Source organism: Poromitra crassiceps, assembly GCF_964638095.1.
Source record: "Poromitra crassiceps genome assembly, chromosome: 3".
Classification (NCBI taxonomy): Eukaryota; Metazoa; Chordata; class Actinopteri; order Beryciformes; family Melamphaidae; genus Poromitra; species Poromitra crassiceps.
In genome coordinates, this window is record NC_139625.1 from 91,642,876 (window position 1) to 91,662,678 (window position 19,803).

The following is a 19,803-nucleotide window of genomic DNA, read 5'->3' on the forward strand; positions in this document are numbered from 1 at the left end:
GGAACTTAGCCCCTGCCCTGTTTGTTATAGCGGGGAAGTCATCAACTGTAACGGCCCATTCAAGTACTATTGATAAAATGTCTATGAGGCCATTTATACACCTGGCGTTAACATGCATTTTCTGCCATCAGATTGCAATCTGATTGTGCTTGACCACATTCGCCTGATTTAATTTACACCTGGTGTTAACACATTCAGTGCCACAGCGCTTCAGTAAAATTGTCTGGAGCCTGTGCCAGATTCACTTCCATTCAGTTGAAAACAGCTATAGAATTTTTTCTATTATGGCTATATTAACGGGGCTGGACTTTAATGAAAGATTGAACACTCCTGCTTCTTCCAAAGAAGAAATTTTGTTTCTAGACAGTTCCATTATGAAATTACAGCCTCTCAAAAAAGTGCACTTTCAAGGGTTTTCTGTCGTTTTTTTTTTCTTTCCAAGATATAGCCCCTTTTATGAATACCTTTTGCACTCTAATTTCGAGCACATTCACTGACTCTGGCTGGTGTTTTCTGATGTGGTGGCGTGTGGTGTGGTTTCTGTGCAGCCACACACCCCTCTCCCCCCCCCCCCCCTCCCCTCTCCACCTCTGAGCTGCGGGCTCCTCCCACACGCACAGAGTTTGCTTTCTCGACTCCGTTTTTGCCCCGGACAGATCCCAGCTTTGCTGCGCGCATCATTTCCTTGATGGGCATCAAGGAAATGATGCGCGCTGGCAAACGCGACTGAACGAAAAGGCTTGGCCCGTTCGGCTTCGGATGCTGGTTTCTAGGAAATCGTGTGGAGATAGATAGAAGCATAAGAGCTCAGTTGTGAGCGCGGATGCAGCCGAGCCCACTCTCGCTGTAGACGGAGCAATATATACGGCTCTGGCAGAAAGCATGCATCGGTTTCCACGGCTTTCTCCGCTGTCTCCTGTACAAAGTAAAGGATCTGAGGTGGGTGGAGCAGCTCCTGTGACGATGTTTAAGGTGGCGCCGTGTGATCCCTTGAAGGGATTCATGCTCACTGGCTGGGTACGACCTTAAACAGCAGAATTATGGAATAATATGAATTATGATTTTAGGACGTCCACAGACGTCCTTGGCACTGAACGTTACTTTTTTTTAGGACGTGCACAGACGTCCTTGGCACTGAATGTGTTAACATGCGTTTTTCCTTATCCAGATAACATCCAAAATGGTTGTCCTCTCAATCCGCATACAGTTGCTGTATCCAGATTGAACATTGCATTTACACTTGTGTTCAATGTGTACACAATGCATCCCTGACCACCTCCGGAGGTGGTTTGGCCGATCAGATTAATGTGATGTGATGATGTCACAATGGCCTGTGAAAGCCTAAAAACATAAAAGATCTTTTATTTTTTGCACGGACACCGGCTTACTGGGGGACCAAATTTGAAAACTTGGACACTGAGATAGAGCCAATCATCGTAGAATAAGAATAATACAAATCTGGACAAAACCAATAGGTTTCCCAGCATTCGCTGTGAATACCTAAAAAAAGATTTAAATCAAATCAAACCAAGAATAGAGTTATAGTTGTGTCTGTTTACTTATAACCATTAAAATGTTTTATAGTTATAGCGATCTTTATAATTGTAGTTCTAAGTGTGAATGGGCCTAATGAGGTTATCTATAAATTGTCAAGCTGGACTTTTGTAATCAAGATGTTTACTCAGTCTTTACCTCCTTGATTGTCAGTCTACCCATTGATCATTGAAAGGGGATATCTCGTGTTATTGTTGTGATTGGATTGTGAGCTGTGTTAGCATCTGTTTCATCCATTAAAGTGGATCATTGCTGCATATACTGTGCACAAATGGAATGCATTTAGAAGAACTTATTACGATGGCACGGCACGCTGTCCCATGCTTTTTGGTTTTGCCCTTCACTATATGGATTCTGGGCCAAAATATTTGATTGGCATGGTTAAGCCTACAAAATAACCCTTGAATCACCACAGTGCACCATAGTAGGATTCGCAAATTCACGACCAGTATGCCAGTATGTATGCAAGTGTGAGCGCATTAAATGCACACAAACACATGGCTCGCCCCAGTCTAGTCTTTCTCAGGAATGACTATATGTAATAAGCCTATGACTTGCTACTCAAACACATACCATCTACAGCCATCCTTTGTGTTCGTGGATTTCTCGAATTTCATCCTCCGGTTGCACTTTTTGCATTTTTTTTTAGTTGCAAGGAGGCCATTTTCTGTAAGCCATCTGATTAATGATTTCCCTCCTCTCTCTGTCTTCTTTACAAGGGTCTGCATCATCATGTTGCCTGGGGGGGGGGGACGTACAGTTAGATCAAGGCTGCAAACATTTTAATGGTCATTTTGAAAAAACAGTCCATGCTACATACAGGAGCGTGACCCCATTGACCTTGCATTTGTCTATGACCATCATTCCACTGCTACAATAAGGAAAAGCATTGATTGTGCTGTGAAATAAATCTACCAATCATCATCGTCCAAGATACGTAGCAAATAGGGTGTGAACTATCCCTTTAACACTAAACTCATTAAAGAGATGTGAAAACTGAATGTGGCCTTGCCTAATTGGTAACATTAAAAGAAATACCGACGGAACATACATGCACGACTGCTTGCTACCGCCCTCCACTGTGTAATGTTAATGTTACAGTAAGTTAACAATATTTTGGGGGGAAAGGGTTTGTTGAGTAGCCTATTTGTAAATGTTTATGTGCAATTATTATGCCCAGAGTTGGGGAAGCTATTTAAAAGCATAGCTTTGTAAGCTACCAATTAGCTTCACACTGGAAGTTTACCCTCAGGCTCTTCTAAATTTCGTGTTAACAGTGCAGTTGGAAGAGCCCTCTCATCGAGCATAGGATTTTCTTTAGACAATCTGTGTTGGGCATTAAACTCACCTTCTTTCTGCACTTAGAAGTCACAGGTAGGGTCAGGTGGGGCAAACTAATTATATCGGAAGCCTAGTTGCCGAAAAAAAGTGAGCGGTGGTGGTGTCTAACTCTAAATGCATTGTAGAATGTATGTACAAGCCAAAATGATGCCAGTGTGCATGCGTCTGGACTCTGTGTTTCCAGGCAACTCGGTGATTCTCGTCAAGCTTTGTCTTAAAAAAAGAACAGCTCACTTTTTTCTGCAACTAGGCTTCCAATATAATTAGTTTGCCCCACCGACCCTACCTGTGACTTCAAAGTGCAGAAATAAGGTGAGTTTAATGCCCAACACAGATTGTCTAATGAAAATCCTATGCTCGATGAGAGGGCTCTTCCAACTGTAGTGTTAACACAAAATTTAGAAGAGCCTGAGGGTAAACTGGAAGTAGTTGAACTACAGCAAAGCTGCCCTTGGGAGAAATGTAGTTTGGTCAACTAAAGCTAATTAATAAAATAATAATTATAATAAAAACATAGGTCAAAGTACTTTGTTAAGAAAAATAACAAATTGACAATACGCATGTGATATATGAAATAAAATAGAATAGCCTATACTAAAAAAGTCACATGACTGGTTGCAAATATAATTTTGAATTTAATTTGACACCTTATTTACATTCCAGTTTGGTTACAAATTCAGATCCAAATATTTTTCCACAGCTGGATCCTGATAACAGGACCTAGATTACATGTAATCAGTTACTTCCCAAGCCTGAAAACACTGATGCCAAATTATGGAGAGTCAAATTAGGGTGAGGTTTAGTTAGCCTACAAGTTAAGTAGTTTTCATGAAAGGACCAAACTTGTATTCTACCAGTCACAACATTGACCATTTACCAAAAAGCAAGGCTACATTAAAACAAACATTGCCAACACTTTCAGCCGGTCAAGTTGGAGTAGGCCTCGTTCTGCAGGCGCGGTCGTGAACTGTGACACGCATAGTTAACTTCGCCTGATCTAATAGCAAAGAAAACACACCTCGTCTATCATTGAAACCCGCACTTGTTTTCCTGACGAAATTAACAGGATTTGTCAACCAGTGATTACGATCAAATTGGAAAGTGGTTGAACAATGGGTTGAACGCATGTGACATCTCGCTATGAATCATCTAGTCAAAGCAGCTAATATTATTAGCTTATTTTACAGTTTTTAACTTGCCAACTTACCTGACATAAACTCCAGAGTTGGGTAATTTGGTAACGTTAAAAAGTGTCTATCTGAAGTTACTTACTTCTGCGCTGTTTCAACATGTGTGAGTGATGTCTTCCGTCTCTTCCTCGATATTGTAACGTTCCTGGTAACTCATGAGGCGGTTGTCACGCTCATAACTAGCAACCTTCTCTTGTAGCGTGTGGAGACTGACGCGCATGCTCAGTCTTTCCCGGAAGTATCCCCACAGCATAGTGTTCCCCAATACAACACTCCCACACATCAGTTCCTATCTGTAGTTGAGACACTACCAATGCTCACCCCTGTATGTGTAATGTAGTGTCCTCTAGTAAGATTCTATTCATATAAGATTTGGTCTATAGTATAGTGCATAGCTAAGAAAAAAAAATAACCTGGCAATCTTTTAATAAGCGTATCATGGTCTTTACGATTGCATTGGAAATGAAATCTTTAGAGACAGAATTCCTCAAAAGGTAAGAGTGACACACCAAGACCAAATTTTCTTCTCCATCCAGACATTGGAAAAATAAATAGGCTACCTATTTGTAAAAAGAAGGAATCCACAATTTGAACGTCATTTAGTAAGATGTGTATGTACAGTATTTTCCCGTATAACAATAGGCTACTTGTGAATAGAATGAGGAAACTTTTACAGGTAATTTTTTCACCAAATAGTCACAACGTAAAAGAACATCGATACCACCCATCTTTAAAAAAGAAATCTTGGAGCACAATACCAAAATCTGTTGTTCTTTACTACAACGGATATTAGCTTCTCACACCTTTCGACATTCTAAAAATTAAGTATTAATTTCTCAAACTTACCTTTACCTCCAAAAAAGGAGCAATTCACTTCAAAGTGTTTAATAATATCTATCCCTCAGGAGAGCTCAACGGTTCAACTTTGTTCATAATTGCTGTGTGATGAAGATGTCGAGATATACGGATCACCTATCCTTTGTATATTATGATTGACTAGAATCCAAAGTCCCTTCTATCTCTCCATTAAAAATAAATTAGATTACATTTGGAATCATAATTGACGATAAAAGTATAGATTTTTGGTTGAATAGGCCTACTTAATTTATTTGAGGTAAATTATTTATCCATACATGTAAATGTAATGTATTAAGACCCCCCAAACTATTGTTGATTTTCATGAGAGAACTATCACAGCTACAAATCACGAAAACTTATGAAAAAGAAAGCAGCAAAACAAAACAAAAATCAACATTATTGATGCCTTTTAATTAATAGAGGAGACCCCCTAGCTATTTTATTTTACCTATATATTTAATTGCATTTATGTTTTCTATTCGTAGGCCTACCATATTTACTTTACATTTATTTGTGGGCTCCGGTTTTGAGTAGCCTGAGAATGAATATGCACTTGCCATATTGTTGTATATTTGATAATAATAATAATAACAATGGCAACAACAGTAATAATAATAATAATAATAATACCAATAACATTAGGCCTATTATTATTATTAAAATTATTATTAGTATTATTAAGAATAATTATAACAATAGCCTAATAATAATATTGTTTTTGTTGTTGTTATTGTTATTTTCGCTAATAAAGAATACTTTTTAAAGGAAAAACAAAAACAAAAAACAAAACAGAGCCTTAACCCGTTTTAAAAGGATTTTTTTCCCGAAATGTCTGGAGAAAATGAATGGGGAACTCTCTTCTGGGGCAGGGGAAACGATAGAAAATGTAAATTGAGCACATACAGACGTGCTTATAAAATTGAAAAAGACAAACATAAAATAGATAAAATAAAGGAGCATGCAGATGTAGCACTGCTACAGATTTCTCCCAAACACAATTCCTCAACAACTTGTAAGATATTACTTGTTGACAACAAGTAACTTCGGAAACATCAAATCGTCTTAAAAACATTAGTGATGAGGGAATTAAAAATACCATCTTAATTTATTGTGATGGGTGAAACCACCCTGTATGTAGGCTATGTAGGCCTATGTATGTAGGCCTACACCACTGCTACCATCAAGTAGTGTACAGCTGTACAGCCGCGGAGAGGAAGGCGCTCCAGAGAGTCGTCAACACCGCCCAGAAGATCGTCGGCTGCCCCCTCCCCTCCCTGGCTGACCTGTACAGCTCCCGCTGTCTCAGGAAAGCCCACAGCATCCTCAAAGACCCATCCCACCCCGGGCTGCTGCCGTCGGGCAGACGCTACAGAGCAATGAGGGCACGAACGAGCCGGTTCAGAGACAGTTTATTTCCAAGAGCCATAGCTGCGCTCAACATGCCCTAACACAGTTATCTTAGTAATACTGTATGTAGACTGTATAAGTAGAATATATGTATGTGTGTATACTTCTCCCTTCCCTGCCCCTTCACCCCCTCCCTCCCTCCCTCCCTCCCTCCCCCTCCTCTTTCTCTCTCTTCCTCTCTCTCTCTCTCTCTCTCTCTCTCTCTCTCTCTCTCTCTCTTTCTCTCTCTCTCTCTTTCTCTCTCTCTCTCTCTCTCTCTCTCTCTCTCTCTCTCTCTCTCTCTCTCTCTCTCTCTCATATTGTTATTGTAGCCTGTGTTAGTAGGCTATATAGTATGCTCGTATTACTACTTGAATTTTTTACTTGTAGCTATTTATATAACCTTGTTTTTTATTTCAGCCTCCCACCCCCTTCCCCCAAAAGGCCCTTGCTTTTTGTCAGGCTGCTTTTGTATATAAGAAATGGTTCTTACTTGCTTGCCTGGGTAAATAAAGGTTAAATAAAAATAAAAATAAATATGCGTGTGTATATATGTATGTAGGCCTATGTATGTATGTATGTATGTATGTATGTATGTATGTATGTATGTATGTATGTATGTAGGCCTATGTATGTATGTATGTATGTATGTATGTATGTATGTATGTATATATATGTATATATCCAATATATATAATAAGAATAATAAGAATATGTAGCCTATATAGAAGGTTCGAGAATGCACACACAGAACCAAGTTCTATGTCGATGCCTGAATGTATATAGGACTCTGCAATAATGCTAAGTGGAATGTAGGCTATATAGACTGTAGCCTACAAGTGTAGAGGAAAAAACCTGACACTAGACACTTTTACTTTTCTTTTATTACCTCATACTTTTAAACACCAGACACTTTTACCCTTTATTACCTTGTTACTTTTATAGCCTACCTTATTTTTTATTACCTTAACTTAGTGTCTTGTCTAAACGCACCTACGGGGTATGTAGGCTATATGTATGTATTTATTTATTTATTTATTTAGTCAGTCATTAGTTTTTATTTTACTTGATATGTAACAACTTTGTTTTGTGGTAGCAACTATGAGCACTAACCCCCAAACGTTTATTGAAACTTTATTATTTTTGCAATTGGGCATCGCAGGGCGGGTCCAACCCTTTCAGGGTCCTGCCAAGTTAGCACTGCGCATGCGCCGGCTACTTGCTACACACTTTGATCTCCTGACAGCAGGGCCCTGGACCCATGCCTGGACCGAGAAGTTCAACACCGTCTTTCGACAACAAGGTAATACTTAATTCATAACTCTAAGTAAACATCAGAAGCACTGAAGTTTAGGGGATAAATAGTGACTTCAGCTGCCGACCATTTCCACTGGACCATCGCCGGTGGAATGGTGGCAACGAATGTTAATGTTACCTACGGTATTTAGTTAGCTAGCTTGCTTTAATCCACGTGTAAGCTAACTAGCTCATTAATTAGGAACAACAGGCGAGTCGACCATGCAACTGGCGACAGTCAGCCGAATGCGTCTGTGTTTGCCGCATTTCATTTGGTGAAAATTGCGGTTCATGTGTACATTACTATAACCGGATTGATCCTTTATTTTGTCATCAACCTTATAAACGGTACACCATGCATTGATATACAGAAGTACAGTTTTCTAAAATGACTGCATTGTAGTTGGAAAAGTGTATTTAAGTTTAAATTTGGGGCCTGCGTGGCGCTGGTGGATTAGAACAGGTAACCACATGTCGATAGGACTTAAAGTCGAACTGAACCTGTTCATCACGTGAATAATCAGTCCGTTTCAGACTGAAAACATAGTTTGTCTAAGATGACAGGTTGAGAGGCGGGTCATAGTATCATGTCGGTGATTTTATTTGACAATTCTGGGGACTGGATTGGGCTTTGGCATTAAAAATGAATTGAACGGTTGAATTCTGTATTCGCACACATGCCACTTATTGTGTTTTCCAATTTGCACTGTTCTATTTTTAGTAGCAAATGCGATCAAAATGGTCGCACTGTCGAGCCCTGGGCACAGCTGTCTATATGTTCTCTGAGGGGAGGCTCGCTCTCCCACACTTTGAAAACCCCTTGGCTAAACTGCAAAATGAGCTGTTTTTGTTTATTTTGCTAGGTTTTCGAATAGCAAATAACTTCTATATTCAAGAATTTTGTGGTTGCTTAAGGAGACACCCAACTTTGATATCATGTATGCATTTCTTTATATTATGAGTATAATATATAATTTACTGAAGTGGGGCCAGTCAATTCACAATACATTTAAATCACTTTCTCACTCTTTACTTTTCTAGGATGCCTAAGCCAAAAAAGGCCAAGGCTGGAGATGAACCAGCTCAAGTGGATGCTCATTCCCCCTATCCAAGGTAACGTAAAATATTCGGAAATCACAGTAAAATCAATCTACACGAAGTGTAGCATATTGGGGTGTAATGATTAATCAAAGCATGGATTTATATTCCTACGTATCGTCTCGCTCTTAATGAGACAATGTCATATCGAATATTCCCCCCCCCCCCCAGGATGGCGAAGGCATGTCCTGCCCTACTCTGCCTCTGACTGGCAGAGAGTTCCCCAAACTTTTGAGTACCCAGTCAGATTGAAAAAGTAGCCGGATCATGTTCGCAGCGTATGTTCCGGTGGTCCTTTTCCCAATTAATAAACAAAACCCCAATGACATGCTTCATACTGCTGTTGGCTAGGGTAGGTAACTGGTGATTTGTGTCTTGTTTATTAGTTTGTTAGCCTGTTAGCTTGTTTTATTCGGGATTGGGCTTCTAAAAGTGTTTTTCCTCAGATTTTGGCACAAGGGATAGTAACATCTTGTCCTGTATATTAATTCATAATCCTACTTATCGTAGCGCTCTTAATGAGACAATGTAATATCGAATAATCCCCCCCACCCAGGATGGCGAAGGCATGTCCTGCCCTACTCTGCCTCTGACTGGCAGAGTTCCCCAAACTTTTGAGTAGCCAGTCAGATTGAAAAAGTAGCCGGATCATGTTCGCGGCGTTTGTTCCGGTGGTCCTTTTCCCAATTAATAAACAAACCTCAAATATGTATCCATCAGTGTGACAATTGAAATAATACAAATAAACATTCTTATAAAGGCCCAATGCTCAATTTAATTATAAATAAAACAATATCCATATTCCAAAACACAAACAGGCAATGTATATTTCTAAGAACAAAGAAAATACTAATATCTGTATGTTTCCCACAGAATCTGGAGAGATTGTGGTGGTAGACCTTGCTAGGACCCTCTTGGGGGGTTCGGGGGGCCATGCCCCCTGTCAGAAAAATGTGTACATTTTAAACTAAAATGCATGAATCTGGTTCACTTTGAGAACCAATTTAAGAGGCTAGATCAGGGGTGGGCAATTATTTTTCATGGGGGGCCACATGATAAACCTAGATTGCTGCCGGGGCCAAACAAATATTGTCAAGCCGTAACCCAGGAACTTTGATGATAGAGAGGACCACAAAAAAATGTCCTCGCTACCAGAGGGCCAGATTCTGCTGAGGGTTTGGGGCCGAACGGCGCTGGCGCGAAAAAATGTGGGGCATTTGAAGTCAGGTTTAGAGGAATAACTAATTTTAAAGTAACAGTTGTGATGTCATTATTCAGTCCTAAACACCAATATTTGATCCTTTTCTCACTCACTCCTGTCATCCCTTGCTCTCCCTGCAGGGCTTGAAATTAGCTTTTTTGACCACCTGCCAATATGGCTGCTAGAAGGATGGAGACTGCATCTTGAATTGTAGGCTGAGGCATACATACAACCACGAGGCGGTTATTTCTAGTTATTTTGTAGTGCAGGGCAATGGAACAGATGATGGTTGCTATGTGTTGATATATGAAGAGAAAGAAATGTTTTTGCTGGAGTGCCAGGTTTCGGTCAAAAGACCTTAATCAGGGCAAAGTTACATTCACAATGAACAAGGTCCATTTATGAAGAGCAGTGCAGGCAGTACAATCAGTAGAACAATTTACACCTGTGTTTTGCTTTTATTGCTCAAATGGGAACTTGGGAAATGTAGTACAGCGCATACTCAGTGTAGTCCTCTCTAGATGCAAAGACATACATCTAAATCATCTTTTAATGTAAATGTTTAATTATCTTCTCATTATTTTCTAGCACCTTATTTGTATATGCTTTTTTCAGGAAGCCTCAGACAAGAAACACCAAGCTGAAGGCTGGCAAGAATAAACCAGCTCAAGTAGCTGTGCCTCAATTGGCTGCTTGTACCCGCAAACCAAGGTAAGATTTAGGATATTCTTTGGAAATCAAACACCGGTCGGCACCGGTCGGCATTTAACGTTAGTTAAAGAAGCACGTCGACAGTGTTTTCTCACTGCCAGTAGCCTAACTACAGTAGGGTTTGACAGATGGCTAGTCCGACCAGTCAGCACAGCCAGCGCTCCCGGTCCTCGCTGCTCGTTAAATCTTTCCAAGTAGGCGTTATTCTGATAAACTGGTCACATATGTAATACGTTCTCACCCGAAAAACATTAAAACTTTAAAACAGTTTGTTTTTGCTTGAAGAACAGCTTTTTGGCAAGTCTAGAAATGACTACAGTAGGCTTACTCTACTTCCTTGTCTAAAACCGGAAAGTCGATTACAAAATGACGTCATGCAGAAGCGTCCTTGTATGACCAAAGAATAAGGTGAATACATGACGTGTCAAAGTCAAGGCCCGTGGGGCTAATCCAGCCCAACACATAATTTTATGTGGCTCGCAAGAGCTTGCTATGAATGCTGCATCAACTGAAACAGCCGCCCGCAGCTAAAAACAGCTGTTCTAAAATGCTTAATAACTTTGGATATGCCAATCATAACCACATGTCAGTAAAGCACACAGCTTTCCAGTTGTATCTAATATATCTCAAAAGCTATGTAGTGAACGTGGTTATGCCATCATGATCTGCAGCATTGATTTGTCAGGAGTGATTTGTCAAAGAAACCTGTCATGGAATCAACAGCAACTATTCTTAAATAACGATAGAAAAAGACTTCTGATTTGTGGCGACAAATCTGTTTGTTCCGGAAAAATGGCTGTCCATCGGTTTCCCATCCCCTAATGTACAGTAGTGGTGGTGTTGGGCGTTTCAGCAGGCTATTGTCTCTGGACATATTAGGTTCAGCTGGTACAGCTGCTGGCTCTCATTGCCTTTGCTGGCCACATCTCCTACATTGACAATTTCAACCTCTTCTGGGAAATGCAGACAATTATTTAGAAACAGTGGCATAATTGGCTGTGTGCAAAGCTACTACCTTAAAAGTAGCCCATTGCGGTCATGGAGTTCCTCTCTACCAGAGTCTCCTCTTCTGACCAGCCCCACTGCTACTGACATCTGGTCTTAGCTCCAGTCTTAAGTGCCTACATTTAGAGACGGGAGAGAGGGGGAAACAAGAATATCCGAATCCCAGAATAGAAAACCAAATACCCAACGAATGAATAATCGAATATTCGGTTCCTGTAGCCCAGTGTTTCTGAAATGTAGGGGGGGGCGTGGCACTTTGCCAGGGGGCGCGCAAAAAGTTTTCAGGGAAAAAAAAAAAAAATTACCGTAATTTCCGCACTATAAGGCGCACCTGAGTATAAGCCGCAGCAGCAAAATTGCCTGTTTGTTACATATATAAGCCGCACCGGACTATAAGCCGCGGGTGTTTTGATGTTTAATTACCATATGTAAGGGTTCGTGCACAGAGGGGATTGTCGGGAAAGAGATGGCTGTTTGGGGAAGATCCCATTTATTAACATTTCAACAAAACAAGCATATCCCGCTGGGGATCTTTTCTTTTGGCATTGTGAGACGCTTAAAAATCACCATCGGCGGGAGCTTTACTCCAGATGCTGTGCAGCCAAGAACACAAGTGAAATTCGTTCTCTCGTGACCTGTGGTTCTCAACGTGATGGGCGATTCACCTTTCTTGTTAACAGTCCTAGTGAGAGGCAGGTCGAACGTCAAAGGCACTTCATCCATATTTATGATCTGCTCCGGTCCGATGGAATATTCCTTGATCTTTCTTAGTGTGAATTCGCCGAAGTTTGTAATTTTCTCCTGGTAGTCGGGAGGGAGTTGCTGACACACAGTCGTCCGCGCCCTGACGGACAGTCCCTTTCGTCTCATAAATCTGAAACACCAGGATGGTCCACCTCTAAAATGTTCAATTTTCATTTCGGTGGCGACTGTTTTGGCCTTCAGTCGGATCTGAACGGTGGACACACCTCGGCCGTCTGCTCTCTGTGTCAACACCCTGATGCCAAGGTTACGTGCTGCTGCTCGATTTCCTTCTTTCCTTCTTCTTCTCGCCGCCATCGTCGTAACACAGCCAGTTCTCCATCTTTTGAAGCATGATGTTAGATTACAACGAGCTAGTTGTGTGGCTTAGCCTTCCAAAATGTTGCCGTTAGTTTTTTAGAATGTAATACATAGAATTGGGAATGTTACATTCAATTTCATTCAGACTGTCTTTCAGGCTCAATCGCTGCCATTTTCCCCCCGGAGCGAGGGAGGAGGGAGGGTGTTTTACTGTAGTGGCTGAGAGAGCGTAGTGGCACAGTGCTCCAATCAGGTCGCGAGGCACATTTTTTGCAACATCATCCAATCAGGGTCTCGCTCTCGTAATGTCTGTCTTGCTCTCGTTCTGCCTCATACCAACATCCATAGATTTTGGAGGTCCCCGAGCGGCCGTTAGCTGATAAAATCCATAGATAAGCCGCACCGTTATATAAGCCGCAGGGCCAAAAAACGGGGAAAAAGCAGCGGCTTATAGTCCGAAATTTACGGTAAATATAATTAATAAATATATATATTTTAGATATATATATAGATTTTTTGCAAAAGCTTCATAGTTCAATGAAAATATTGTATGCTTTAAATCTAAAATGGTTCATGGATTACATTCTAATCTCAAACCTATCAATTTAACACATTCACTGCCAGCCGTTTTTTCAATACTGTAGGTAGGTTCTGCCAAGGTTTTCTTTTGAGGATTCTGGCTCATCTTTCAAGAGCCGAGGATTCTTTTCTGCTAAGATTTTGTGAACACAAATGATCTCAAAAGAACTAATAGAATGTGTGCTTTCTCTGTCTAAAAGAGTTAGTTTGTAGAGTTAGTAGTTATGTAGGCATTAGCAGTAGAATACAGCATGGTTTCAGCGTCTGAAAATTTATTCTGAGATAAATGGCTTTTTGTGAAATTCGATAGAACAGTCACTTTAACCATTTATTTTTGCCGTAAGACGTCAGACATCTAAACAATAGTTTTGAACAGTAATTTCCTCCATAGCAGCAGGAAACCCCCCTCTCCTTCAAACTCCTCCCTCCGTGGGTGTGTCTCTGGTGGCTTTGCAGCGTTTGTCACAAGCGAGGCTCTGCCTGTCTGTGCTGCCTGGCTGCTGGCGGCTGCTCTTTGGGCGAGTCTGCATGAGTCGTTTCGGTTGTGAGCTCAGCTGCAATGAAGCTGCGTGCGATTGTGGGCTTTCTGCCGGTGTTTCAAAGTGTGTTGCACGCATAATCTATTATGCAAATTTGCAATCCCCCACCGCCAGCTCCCAGCGCGATAATGCGCGAAAGCGAAAGCGTTTTCGCCAATCCATTTGACAGTATGAGAATGGTTTCCTCGCGCGTTCCCCTGCAGTTTTGGCTCGGCTTTTTCTAGTCTGGAGAGCACTGTCGCCACTTAGTGGGTCGGTGGAATGGGTTGTACACGTTCGGTGGCTCCAATATATATATTGTTTTTGACGAGTCAACTCGTCATTGGCAGTCAACCGTTGGATTTTTTTTGACGAGTCAACTCGTCATTGGCAGTGAACGTGTTAAAAGTCAAGCATGTTACTGTGGAAACAATTAAGCTTAACCCAAAATCACAAATCAGAATGAGGGGGTCCCCGGTATATTGTCTATCTTGTAAGGGGTCCTTGGCTGAAAAACATTTGAGAACCTCTGCTGTAGTCTATACTTTTTGTACACTTCAATGTTTATTTCCCATTACTTTTCTTGGAATTATGGTTTGACCGCTAGTTATTAATTAAGATATTAATAACACCAATAATAGTAGAATACAGAGGAAATGATAGACTATGATAACAAATAGATACATTTATATAGTCTGAGATTTACAACCGGGCCTTTGAGGGCAACCATAATGCTGATCTGGACTGGGGTGAAATTGAGTTTGACACCTCTGCTAAGATCATCCATATCCTCTGATGTTATGTTGATGTCAGGACAGAGATATCAATCAAAGTGTGATCTGCCACCCTTACGTTACACAGTCTGGAGAAATGGTGTAAACTGATCAATACAATTTACTGAAGTGGGGCCAGTCAATTCACAATCACACAAAATACATCGCTGAATTGCTCGCACGCTATGAACCGTGTAGACCTCTCAGGTCAGCAGGGTCCGCCTTACTAACTGTCCATAGGATCAAATCAAATCATGGGAAAGCCGCATTTACCCACTATGCTTCTGCTAGCTGGAACAATCTGCCTGAAGACCTCAGCTTTGCCCCAACTTTACTTAATTTTAAAAATAGACTAAAGACTTTTATTTGTACCGTCGCTATTAACACATTCACTGCCAGACGTTTTTTTTTACTGTAGTTAGCTTCTGCCAGAGGGGTTTTTTGAGGATTCTGGCTCATCTTTCAAGACCCGAGGATTCTTTTCTGCTAAGATTTTGTGAACACACAATATCTCAAAAGAACTAATAGAATGTGTGCTTTCTCTGTCTAAAAGAGTTAGTTTGTAGAGTTAGTAGTTATGTAAGCATTAGCAGTTGAATACAGCATGGTTTCAGCATCAGAAAAATTATTCAGAGATAAAGGGCTTTTTGTGAAATTCGATAGAACAGTCACTTTAACCATTCATTTTTGGCATCAGTAAGACGTCAGACATCTAAACAATAGTTTTGAACAGTAATTTCCTCCATAACAGCAGGAAACCCCCCTCTGCTTCCAACTCCTCCCTCCGTGGGCGTTCTTCTTGGCTGCAGCGGCCGTCACAAGCTTGTCACCAGTCTCACTGCTTTGCTGCTGCTGCTGCCTGTCTGCGCGGCCGCTGTTTGAGGAAGTCTGGATGGACTCGCTCGCTTCTTGGAGTTTTGGTTGAGAGCTTTGATGAAGCTTTTGCGATTCTGGTCATATTTATGCTGCGTGTTTCAAAGTGTGTTCCACCTGTAATCTATTATGCAAATTTGCAATCCCGCATCGCCAGCAATCAGCGCGAAAACGAAAGCGTTTTCCCCCATCCATTTTCATGAGAATGGCTGCTTTTTGCTTGCCTTCCTCTAGTCAGGAGAGCACTGTCGCCACTTAGTGGGTCGGTGGAATGGGTTGTAAACGTTCGGTGGCTCCAATAATTATATAAGAGATGTAAAAGGGTTAGATGCACATCCCACGATCAAAAAAAAAAATTTTTTTTTTGACGGAGTAATACGTCAGTGGCAGTCAACCGTTGGATTTTTTTTGACGGAGTAATACGTCGTTGGCAGTGAACGTGTTAACTGCTGACAGATAGAACATTTGTTTTATTCCTCTAAAGTTTTGAAATATTTTTGCAAATTTGAACTTTGAACTGCATCTCTGTATGAAATGTGCTATACAAATAGACTTGACTTGACAATACATTTCACTCTTTACTTTTCTAGGATGCAGAAGCCAAAAAAGAGCAAGGTGAAGTCTGGCAATAAGCCAGCTCTAGTTCATCCCACCAATCCAAGGTAACAATTCTAACGATATTGGGAACTCCAACTAATTGATCTACACAATCCATGTGGAATATGCGTTACTTTGCGAAAGATACTTCACATGCTAACTAGGTGTAGTGTAACATTTTCACACAAGGTTAAAGAGGTTGAGGTTAAAGAGGTGCAGGTTAGAGACCACTTTGCATTAATATGTGGGCCTTTTATGTAGCAATTAGGATTATCCTTTGTTTTTCCACCACACATAGCTGCATCTAGACTGGTTTTTGTAAAGCAACTGGCACGTGCACATGAAAACCCGCAAATCGAGCACGAGCAACCTCTCCTCTGGAGCTTATCCGACTGAGACCATTCTGGAGCCGGGTTACATCATCGGAGATGATGAGTCGGTCGGCTGTGCCGGCATGGTTCTCCAAAATTATATTTCCAAATAGGCTTGATTTTGACCAACCAATAGCATATTGGCAGGGTTCGTACGGTCATGGAAAAACCTGGAAAATCATGGAAAGTTTAAATCAATTTCCAGGTCATGGAAAAGTTTAGGAAAAAAAAAAAATCCCCCAAAGTTTAGGAAACGTCATGGAAATTTGTTATTTTTTATATTTGTATAATGTTCATTTATGCTCAGTTTCAAATAATTTGCGTGCTTAAAAAAAAGCAACATTACATGTATGTGACAGCGGGCCGGGGCAGTTAGTGTGTGTGTGTGTGCAGCTGGCGATGACTGTCAGCCGTGGGCGTTCCCCCCCATCCTCTCTCACTCACTGCTGGAGCTAGCGAGCTCAGCACAACAAACATGGCTGTTTTGAGTCTGACCAGACGCGGTCTTGTCTTGGACTGTACATGCACAGAGATCGAATTAGGGAATTATTTTGGTACATTGCTGACAAGGGAAGCCCATGCACGGAGACAACTTTGCCCATCTGTAAACAATGTTTTAAAGTGTGCAGGCGATCCGACACGTCCAGCTTGAGCAAACGCCCCACCTTGTTCAAAGAGCAACAGGTTAGGGAATTATGAGTGTTATTTTGTGACAAGCAAACGTTTTTCACCAGTTTGACAAGGAAATGCGCTCAGTACGAGCGCAGACCCTCTGCCAAGTAATGTTATCCATAACGCCGTTTAATAATAGGTGGTAAAACAGGAAGTAAAGCAGTTGTAGCCAATACTATGAATGATGGTTCCATTCCATTTAGGTGTTCCAGTGCCAGGGCCCTCATTAATGTTAGTGGTTCCACCTGCTTTACTTCCTGTTTTACCACCTAAAAAAACAGTTAAAAAAACGGCCTATCCACCTTATTTTTGGCGGCCATTTTTGCCTGATCTGCTGATGGGTGCTTCTTCCGGTGTGATCCTCCCAGCCTTGTTGCTGACAGCTTGACACCCGTCTGGGCGAACGAAGCAAATCACTAATCAGGTCCAGCTTGGCAAAAATCTCGTCGATAAATATCCCTTTAAGAGCGCAGTGCATTCATGGGTAATCGCCTGCTGTGGCCAATATTAACCATTTCGAGTAACACTGTTTCCATACGGATCACCGGCGTTAGTTTGTTGTTTATAACGTGGCTATATTGATAATGTTTTCTATCTCTGATACGTTATTTCGAATCGCACATAGGTTACGCCAAACCCCACATAGGTTACGCCTCGAATCCCACATAAGTTACGCTAAAACGCACATACTTTACGCCTCGAATCGCACATAGGTTACGCTAAAACCACCACCGCAAAGCGTGTGGGTTTCAGGACGAAACAGACTCGAGCCACTAACGTCATCTTAAGAGCACAATATTCCTGGAATGCAAGTTTAACTAAACAGTTACATGTCCTCTGCGGTTGTTTTATTTTGTATGTTACATACTTATTGACCAAGTTATGTTCAATTCAGCCAGGGTACAAGAGACTGAGTGTAGGCAGCCATCTTTTCAAATCAAGTAGAATACATTAGGACTATGCTGCAAGCTGCAGCAATAGTCACGTTAAACCGGACCTTGTACGCACAATTATTTTTTACAGTGGGGCATTCAAAAATAAGGTGGATATCCAGGGTGGGAATTACACGGAGGCCATGGCCTCCGTTGCCCCTCCCTCTGGCAGTGATGCCCTGAGATCCCTAAGGCCACCTTGGCAGTGCCCTGCTAGCAGCCTGCTACTGTCAGTTGCTTTAAAAGTGCCAGTGGCTCAGTTTAATGTAGCCTACCCTATGCAAAGGATGTGTCATTGCCTTGGCTCATTTTAACACACATTACAGAAAAATAGTGCTTCACAATGTCAATAGAGCAATTGGCTTTGTGCCCTGGCATGTGTCCTTGTGCCCTAAAGTGAAGAAATTCCCATCCTGTATATCATTAATGGGAGGAAGGAAAGATAGAATGAAGTGGGGCCAACCTGCATGGTGGTACCTGCATGCCAATCAATTTTCTTTTACGACTTTGTACCTAATTTGATAATGCCACCACAAAACCCATTGGCCCTCATTTATCAAATGAACGTCGAAGCCAGCGCAGATCTGATCAGAAATCAACTTATCACGTGTGATTCATGAAATGTTCGTCTGTCGCCATTCATCGTGTAAAAATGCACGGGCATTGATAAATGCGGTCACTGGAATTAATCGGAATTTAAATCTCATGCCCCAAAATATTGAGTTCAGAGGCCTTGCCCCCAGAGTTTATGACATGGTGAGGCAGAATCCATCAAAAAGCGAAACCTCTGACATCTAAAACGATAATTAATGTCTCAAGTCCAATTGAACCAATACTAACATTTGGTAGCCTGAAAAATTGCAGGTTTGAATGTCATTTTTATTTATTTATTTATTTATTTATTTATTTATTTATTTATTTATTTATTTATTTAATTTAATATTAAAAAAAAAAATGGGGGGGGGGGAAATACAGCATAGTATCACAATGTTTTGTGGGGCAATATATCGTATTGCACAAATGAAAAGTATCATGATAGTGTATTATCTACATTTTCAAGTGCATGCAACATTTATGACTGATTTGATGACAATGTTCAGTCCGTCTGCTTGATAATCCCATTTTGATTCAATAAAAAAAGGGAGATGAACAGACTCGAAAATGTATCTCATTACATAAAAATAAAGATGTTGACAGTGTTTTCCTGTGGACATTTACAGTTGAAAGAAATTACGTCCTTGGCGTGCCTCAACTTGTATTTGTTCTTACAGGATGTCTCAGACCGAAGCAGATAAGGGTGACACCAAAGCGTCTTACCCTCTCCCCACTCCGCAACCTACAGTTGTTATTGACGACACAGGGCTTGAACTACCTACGTTCGTCATTGACGACACAGAAATTGAATGTAAGCAAAAAGGATCTGTACACAGTATTTTATGTAAATAAGCAATATTGATGATTAATTTTGACATATTGTATGTACAGGCTCTGATGCTTTCTCTGAGGAGTACACGGCCAAACGTGCACCAATGGCTGTACTTGAAATAGGAGAAATTGAATGTAAGCAAAGAGGGTGGACAGGGATTCCGCTAGGTGTTTTTCCAGACTGCCAATGCAGCCGGTAACGTTCCATAATTCCGGCAATATCGAATATTTACCGGCCACTATTAAAAAAAGGATGTTATAAAATAATTGTTTCCTAAATAAACGTTTTGAATAAATTTATTTCTCTATAGTCTAATCTTTATAGCCTCTATAGTCGATTATCTTTATTCCAGTGTTGTCA